Below are 8,478 nucleotides of genomic sequence, written 5' to 3'. Positions count from 1 at the left end.
TATGCCTGCAGCCTGTTCGAGACCAAATGATGAAAAAAGAGCATTTGAAAAAAAGACAAAAAACACTCCGAGACCATGGGCTATAGTCCATGGTCTCGGAGTGATTTTCGACTTTTTTCAAATCCTCAAAAATGATGAAAAACGGCATGCTATAGTATGCCTGCAGCCTGTTCGAGACCAAATGATGAAAAACGAGCATTTGAAAAAAAGACAAAAATCACTCCGAGACCATGGGCTATATAGTCCATGGTCTCGGAGTGATTTTCGACTTTTTTCAAATCCTCAAAATTGTTGAAAAACGGCACGCTATAGTATGCCTGCAGCCTGTTCGAGAATGATGAAAAACGAGCATTTGAAAAAAAGACAAAAATCACTCCGAGACCATGGGCTATAGTCCATGGTCTCGGAGTGATTTTCGACTTTTTTCAAATCCTCAGAAATGATGAAAAACGGCATGCTATAGTATGCCTGCAGCCTGTTCGAGACCATGGGCTATAGCCCATGGTCAAAAATGATGAAAAACGAGCATTTGAAAAAAAGACAAAAATCACTCCGAGACCATGGGCTATAGTCCATGGTCTTGGAGTGATTTTCAACTTTTTTCAAATCCTCAAAAATGATGAAAAACGGCATGCTATAGTATGCTTGCAGCCAAAAATGATGAAAAACGATTATTTGAAAAAAAGACAAAAATCACTCCGAGACCATGGACTATAGCCCATGGTCTCGGAGTGATTTTTGACTTTTTTTCAAATCCTCAAAATTGTTGAAAAACGGCACGCTATAGTATGCCTGCAGCCTGTTCGAGAATGATGAAAAACGAGCATTTAAAAAAAAAAGACAAAAATCACTCCGAGACCATGGGCTATAGTCCATGGTCTCGGAGTGATTTTCGACTTTTTTCAAATCCTCAAAAATGATGAAAAACGGCATGCTATAGTATGCCTGCAGCCTGTTCGAGACCAAATGATGAAAAACGAGCATTTGAAAAAAAGACAAAAATCACTCTGAGACCATGGGCTATAGTCCATGGTCTCGGAGTGATTTTCGACTTTTTTCAAATCCTCAAAAATGATGAAAAACGGCATGCTATAGTATGCCTGCAGCCTGTTCGAGACCAAATGATGAAAAACGAGCATTTGAAAAAAAGATAAAAATCACTCCGATTCCTCAAAAATGATGAAAAACGGCATGCTATAGTATGCCTGCAGCCAAAAATGATGAAAAACGAGCATTTGAAAAAAAGACAAAAATCACTCCGAGACCATGGGCTATAGTCCATGGTCTCGGAGTGATTTTCGACTTTTTTTCAAATCCTCAAAAATGATGAAAAACGGCATGCTATAGTATGCCTGCAGCCTGTTCGAGACCAAATGATGAAAAACGAGCATTTGAAAAAAAGACAAAAATCACTCCGAGACCATGGGCTATAGTCCATGGTCTTGGAGTGATTTTCAACTTTTTTCAAATCCTCAAAAATGATGAAAAACGGCATGCTATAGTATGCTTGCAGCCAAAAATGATGAAAAACGATTATTTGAAAAAAAGACAAAAATCACTCCGAGACCATGGACTATAGCCCATGGTCTCGGAGTGATTTTTGACTTTTTTTCAAATCCTCAAAATTGTTGAAAAACGGCACGCTATAGTATGCCTGCAGCCTGTTCGAGAATGATGAAAAACGAGCATTTAAAAAAAAAAGACAAAAATCACTCCGAGACCATGGGCTATAGTCCATGGTCTCGGAGTGATTTTCGACTTTTTTCAAATCCTCAAAAATGATGAAAAACGGCATGCTATAGTATGCCTGCAGCCTGTTCGAGACCAAATGATGAAAAACGAGCATTTGAAAAAAAGACAAAAATCACTCTGAGACCATGGGCTATAGTCCATGGTCTCGGAGTGATTTTCGACTTTTTTCAAATCCTCAAAAATGATGAAAAACGGCATGCTATAGTATGCCTGCAGCCTGTTCGAGACCATGGGCTATAGCCCATGGTCAAAAATGATGAAAAACGAGCATTTGAAAAAAAGACAAAAATCACCCTGAGACCATGGGCTATAGTCCATGGTCTCGGAGTGATTTTCGACTTTTTTTCAAATCCTCAAAATTGTTGAAAAACGGCACGCTATAGTATGCCTGCAGCCTGTTCGAGACCATGGGCTATAGCCCATGGTCAAAAATGATGAAAAACGAGCATTTGAAAAAAAGACAAAAATCACCCTGAGACCATGGGCTATAGTCCATGGTCTCGGAGTGATTTTCGACTTTTTTTCAAATCCTCAAAATTGTTGAAAAACGGCACGCTATAGTATGCCTGCAGCCTGTTCGAGAATGATGAAAAACGAGCATTTGAAAAAAAGACAAAAATCACTCCGAGACCATGGGCTATAGTCCATGGTCTCGGAGTGATTTTCGACTTTTTTCAAATCCTCAAAAATGATGAAAAACGGCATGCTATAGTATGCCTGCAGCCTGTTCGAGACCATGGGCTATAGCCCTAACCCTAACCCTAACCGTAACCCTAGTTGTCTGGTACCAGATTGGTTACCATATGGTACCAGAACAAAACAAACAAAAAAGCACTTGAATTGTCTGGACCCAGTGGCGCAGTGTGTTAGAACGCTCCCACATGATCGGGAGATGGTGAGTTCAAACCCCACTCAAGTCTTTACTTTCAAGAACGATTTCAGAAGAAGAAAACCAACAAAAAAATCAGTGTGAATTGTCTGGACCCAGTGGCGCAGTGTGTTAGGACGCTGCCACATGATCGTGAGATGGTGAGTTCAAACGCCACTCAAGTCTTTACTTTCAAGACCGATTTCAGAAGAAGAAAACCAACAAAAAAGCAGTGTGAATTATCTGGAGCCAGTGGCTCAATGTGTTAGGATGCTGCCACATGATCAGGAGATGGTGCGTTCAAACCCCACTGAAGTTCAAACAAGATAATAAAGGTCCAGGGTGCAATCCCACACTGTGACACTTTGCTTTCCACACTGACATAAAGTAGCACAGAAAAGCTGCGTTGTAGTAACCATCAGTTAGCTCAGTGTGATGAGAGGCTGTCCTTGGGAGCCACAGGTCCCGGGTTCAAATCCCACATTAGGCATATCTGTGACACTTTGCTTTGCACACTGATTTCCAGAAGGGCAACTTTAAAGCAGCCCAGAAATTCACCATGATTGTGTGCCGGTAAGTGGCCCAGCGGATAAGTCAGATGATATCCGTAGTATACCTAGTAGAAGTGTGCCGGTTCAAACCCGACATACTCCTAGTAGGCGGTGATGGTTCAAATTACCGACACCTAGAGTAGGAGTGGCCCAGTTGATAAATCCTCAAAAATGATGAAAAAAGGCATGCTATAGTATGCCTGCAGCCTGTTCGAGACCAAATGATGAAAAACGAGCATTTGAAAAAAAGACAAAAATCACTCCGAGACCATGGGCTATGGTCTCGGAGTGATTTTCGACTTTTTTCAAATCCTCAAAAATGATGAAAAACGGCATGCTATAGTATGCCTGCAGCCTGTTCGAGACCAAATGATGAAAAAATAGCATTTGAAAAAAAGACAAAAAACACTCCGAGACCATGGGCTATAGTCCATGGTCTCGGAGTGATTTTCGACTTTTTTCAAATCCTCAAAAATGATGAAAAACGGCATGCTATAGTATGCCTGCAGCCTGTTCAAGACCAAATGATGAAAAACGAGCATTTGAAAAAAAGACAAAAATCACTCCGAGACCATGGGTTATAGTCCATGGTCTCGGAGTGATTTTCGACTTTTTTCAAATCCTCAAAAATGATGAAAAACGGCATGCTATAGTATGCCTGCAGCCTGTTCGAGACCATGGGCTATAGCCCATGGTCAAAAATGATGAAAAACAAGCATTTGAAAAAAAGACAAAAATCACTCCGAGACCATGGGCTATAGTCCATGGTCTTGGAGTGATTTTCAACTTTTTTCAAATCCTCAAAAATGATGAAAAACGGCATGCTATAGTATGCTTGCAGCCAAAAATGATGAAAAACGATTATTTGAAAAAAAGACAAAAATCACTCCGAGACCATGGACTATAGCCCATGGTCTCGGAGTGATTTTTGACTTTTTTTCAAATCCTCAAAATTGTTGAAAAACGGCACGCTATAGTATGCCTGCAGCCTGTTCGAGAATGATGAAAAACGAGCATTTAAAAAAAAAAGACAAAAATCACTCCGAGACCATGGGCTATAGTCCATGGTCTCGGAGTGATTTTCGACTTTTTTCAAATCCTCAAAAATGATGAAAAACGGCATGCTATAGTATGCCTGCAGCCTGTTCGAGACCAAATGATGAAAAACGAGCATTTGAAAAAAAGACAAAAATCACTCCGAGACCATGGGCTATAGTCCATGGTCTCGGAGTGATTTTCGACTTTTTTCAAATCCTCAAAAATGATGAAAAACGGCATGCTATAGTATGCCTGCAGCCTGTTCGAGACCATGGGCTATAGCCCTAACCCTAACCCTAACCGTAACCCTAGTTGTCTGGTACCAGATTGGTTACCATATGGTACCAGAACAAAACAAACAAAAAAGCACTTGAATTGTCTGGACCCAGTGGCGCAGTGTGTTAGAACGCTCCCACATGATCGGGAGATGGTGAGTTCAAACCCCACTCAAGTCTTTACTTTCAAGAACGATTTCAGAAGAAGAAAACCAACAAAAAAATCAGTGTGAATTGTCTGGACCCAGTGGCGCAGTGTGTTAGGACGCTGCCACATGATCGTGAGATGGTGAGTTCAAACGCCACTCAAGTCTTTACTTTCAAGACCGATTTCAGAAGAAGAAAACCAACAAAAAAGCAGTGTGAATTATCTGGAGCCAGTGGCTCAATGTGTTAGGATGCTGCCACATGATCAGGAGATGGTGCGTTCAAACCCCACTGAAGTTCAAACAAGATAATAAAGGTCCAGGGTGCAATCCCACACTGTGACACTTTGCTTTCCACACTGACATAAAGTAGCACAGAAAAGCTGCGTTGTAGTAACCATCAGTTAGCTCAGTGTGATGAGAGGCTGTCCTTGGGAGCCACAGGTCCCGGGTTCAAATCCCACATTAGGCATATCTGTGACACTTTGCTTTGCACACTGATTTCCAGAAGGGCAACTTTAAAGCAGCCCAGAAATTCACCATGATTGTGTGCCGGTAAGTGGCCCAGCGGATAAGTCAGATGATATCCGTAGTATACCTAGTAGAAGTGTGCCGGTTCAAACCCGACATACTCCTAGTAGGCGGTGATGGTTCAAATTACCGACACCTAGAGTAGGAGTGGCCCAGTTGATAAATCCTCAAAAATGATGAAAAAAGGCATGCTATAGTATGCCTGCAGCCTGTTCGAGACCAAATGATGAAAAACGAGCATTTGAAAAAAAGACAAAAATCACTCCGAGACCATGGGCTATGGTCTCGGAGTGATTTTCGACTTTTTTCAAATCCTCAAAAATGATGAAAAACGGCATGCTATAGTATGCCTGCAGCCTGTTCGAGACCAAATGATGAAAAAATAGCATTTGAAAAAAAGACAAAAAACACTCCGAGACCATGGGCTATAGTCCATGGTCTCGGAGTGATTTTCGACTTTTTTCAAATCCTCAAAAATGATGAAAAACGGCATGCTATAGTATGCCTGCAGCCTGTTCAAGACCAAATGATGAAAAACGAGCATTTGAAAAAAAGACAAAAATCACTCCGAGACCATGGGTTATAGTCCATGGTCTCGGAGTGATTTTCGACTTTTTTCAAATCCTCAAAAATGATGAAAAACGGCATGCTATAGTATGCCTGCAGCCTGTTCGAGACCATGGGCTATAGCCCATGGTCAAAAATGATGAAAAACAAGCATTTGAAAAAAAGACAAAAATCACTCCGAGACCATGGGCTATAGTCCATGGTCTTGGAGTGATTTTCAACTTTTTTCAAATCCTCAAAAATGATGAAAAACGGCATGCTATAGTATGCTTGCAGCCAAAAATGATGAAAAACGATTATTTGAAAAAAAGACAAAAATCACTCCGAGACCATGGACTATAGCCCATGGTCTCGGAGTGATTTTTGACTTTTTTTCAAATCCTCAAAATTGTTGAAAAACGGCACGCTATAGTATGCCTGCAGCCTGTTCGAGAATGATGAAAAACGAGCATTTAAAAAAAAAAGACAAAAATCACTCCGAGACCATGGGCTATAGTCCATGGTCTCGGAGTGATTTTCGACTTTTTTCAAATCCTCAAAAATGATGAAAAACGGCATGCTATAGTATGCCTGCAGCCTGTTCGAGACCAAATGATGAAAAACGAGCATTTGAAAAAAAGACAAAAATCACTCCGAGACCATGGGCTATAGTCCATGGTCTCGGAGTGATTTTCGACTTTTTTCAAATCCTCAAAAATGATGAAAAACGGCATGCTATAGTATGCCTGCAGCCTGTTCGAGACCATGGGCTATAGCCCATGGTCAAAAATGATGAAAAACGAGCATTTGAAAAAAAGACAAAAATCACTCCGAGACCATGGGCTATAGTCCATGGTCTTGGAGTGATTTTCAACTTTTTTCAAATCCTCAAAAATGATGAAAAACGGCATGCTATAGTATGCCTGCAGCCTGTTCGAGACCAAATGATGAAAAACGAGCATTTGAAAAAAAGACAAAAATCACTCTGAGACCATGGGCTATAGTCCATGGTCTCGGAGTGATTTTCGACTTTTTTCAAATCCTCAAAAATGATGAAAAACGGCATGCTATAGTATGCCTGCAGCCTGTTCGAGACCATGGGCTATAGCCCATGGTCAAAAATGATGAAAAACGAGCATTTGAAAAAAAGACAAAAATCACTCCGAGACCATGGGCTATAGTCCATGGTCTTGGAGTGATTTTCAACTTTTTTCAAATCCTCAAAAATGATGAAAAACGGCATGCTATAGTATGCCTGCAGCCTGTTCGAGACCAAATGATGAAAAACGAGCATTTGAAAAAAAGACAAAAATCACTCTGAGACCATGGGCTATAGTCCATGGTCTCGGAGTGATTTTCGACTTTTTTCAAATCCTCAAAAATGATGAAAAACGGCATGCTATAGTATGCCTGCAGCCTGTTCGAGACCAAATGATGAAAAACGAGCATTTGAAAAAAAGACAAAAATCACTCCGAGACCATGGGCTATAGTCCATGGTCTCGGAGTGATTTTCGACTTTTTTCAAATCCTCAAAAATGATGAAAAACGGCATGCTATAGTATGCCTGCAGCCTGTTCGAGACCATGGGCTATAGCCCATGGTCAAAAATGATGAAAAACGAGCATTTGAAAAAAAGACAAAAATCACTCCGAGACCATGGGCTATAGTCCATGGTCTTGGAGTGATTTTCAACTTTTTTCAAATCCTCAAAAATGATGAAAAACGGCATGCTATAGTATGCTTGCAGCCAAAAATGATGAAAAACGATTATTTGAAAAAAAGACAAAAATCACTCCGAGACCATGGACTATAGCCCATGGTCTCGGAGTGATTTTTGACTTTTTTTCAAATCCTCAAAATTGTTGAAAAACGGCACGCTATAGTATGCCTGCAGCCTGTTCGAGAATGATGAAAAACGAGCATTTAAAAAAAAAAGACAAAAATCACTCCGAGACCATGGGCTATAGTCCATGGTCTCGGAGTGATTTTCGACTTTTTTCAAATCCTCAAAAATGATGAAAAACAGCATGCTATAGTATGCCTGCAGCCTGTTCGAGACCAAATGATGAAAAACGAGCATTTGAAAAAAAGACAAAAATCACTCTGAGACCATGGGCTATAGTCCATGGTCTCGGAGTGATTTTCGACTTTTTTCAAATCCTCAAAAATGATGAAAAACGGCATGCTATAGTATGCCTGCAGCCTGTTCGAGACCAAATGATGAAAAACGAGCATTTGAAAAAAAGATAAAAATCACTCCGATTCCTCAAAAATGATGAAAAACGGCATGCTATAGTATGCCTGCAGCCAAAAATGATGAAAAACGAGCATTTGAAAAAAAGACAAAAATCACTCCGAGACCATGGGCTATAGTCCATGGTCTCGGAGTGATTTTCGACTTTTTTTCAAATCCTCAAAAATGATGAAAAACGGCATGCTATAGTATGCCTGCAGCCTGTTCGAGACCAAATGATGAAAAACGAGCATTTGAAAAAAAGACAAAAATCACTCCGAGACCATGGGCTATAGTCCATGGTCTTGGAGTGATTTTCAACTTTTTTCAAATCCTCAAAAATGATGAAAAACGGCATGCTATAGTATGCTTGCAGCCAAAAATGATGAAAAACGATTATTTGAAAAAAAGACAAAAATCACTCCGAGACCATGGACTATAGCCCATGGTCTCGGAGTGATTTTTGACTTTTTTTCAAATCCTCAAAATTGTTGAAAAACGGCACGCTATAGTATGCCTGCAGCCTGTTCGAGAATG

The sequence above is a fragment of the Electrona antarctica genome (genome assembly GCF_951216825.1).
Source record: "Electrona antarctica genome assembly, chromosome: 1".
Classification (NCBI taxonomy): Eukaryota; Metazoa; Chordata; class Actinopteri; order Myctophiformes; family Myctophidae; genus Electrona; species Electrona antarctica.
This window is presented reverse-complemented; position numbering follows the sequence as displayed.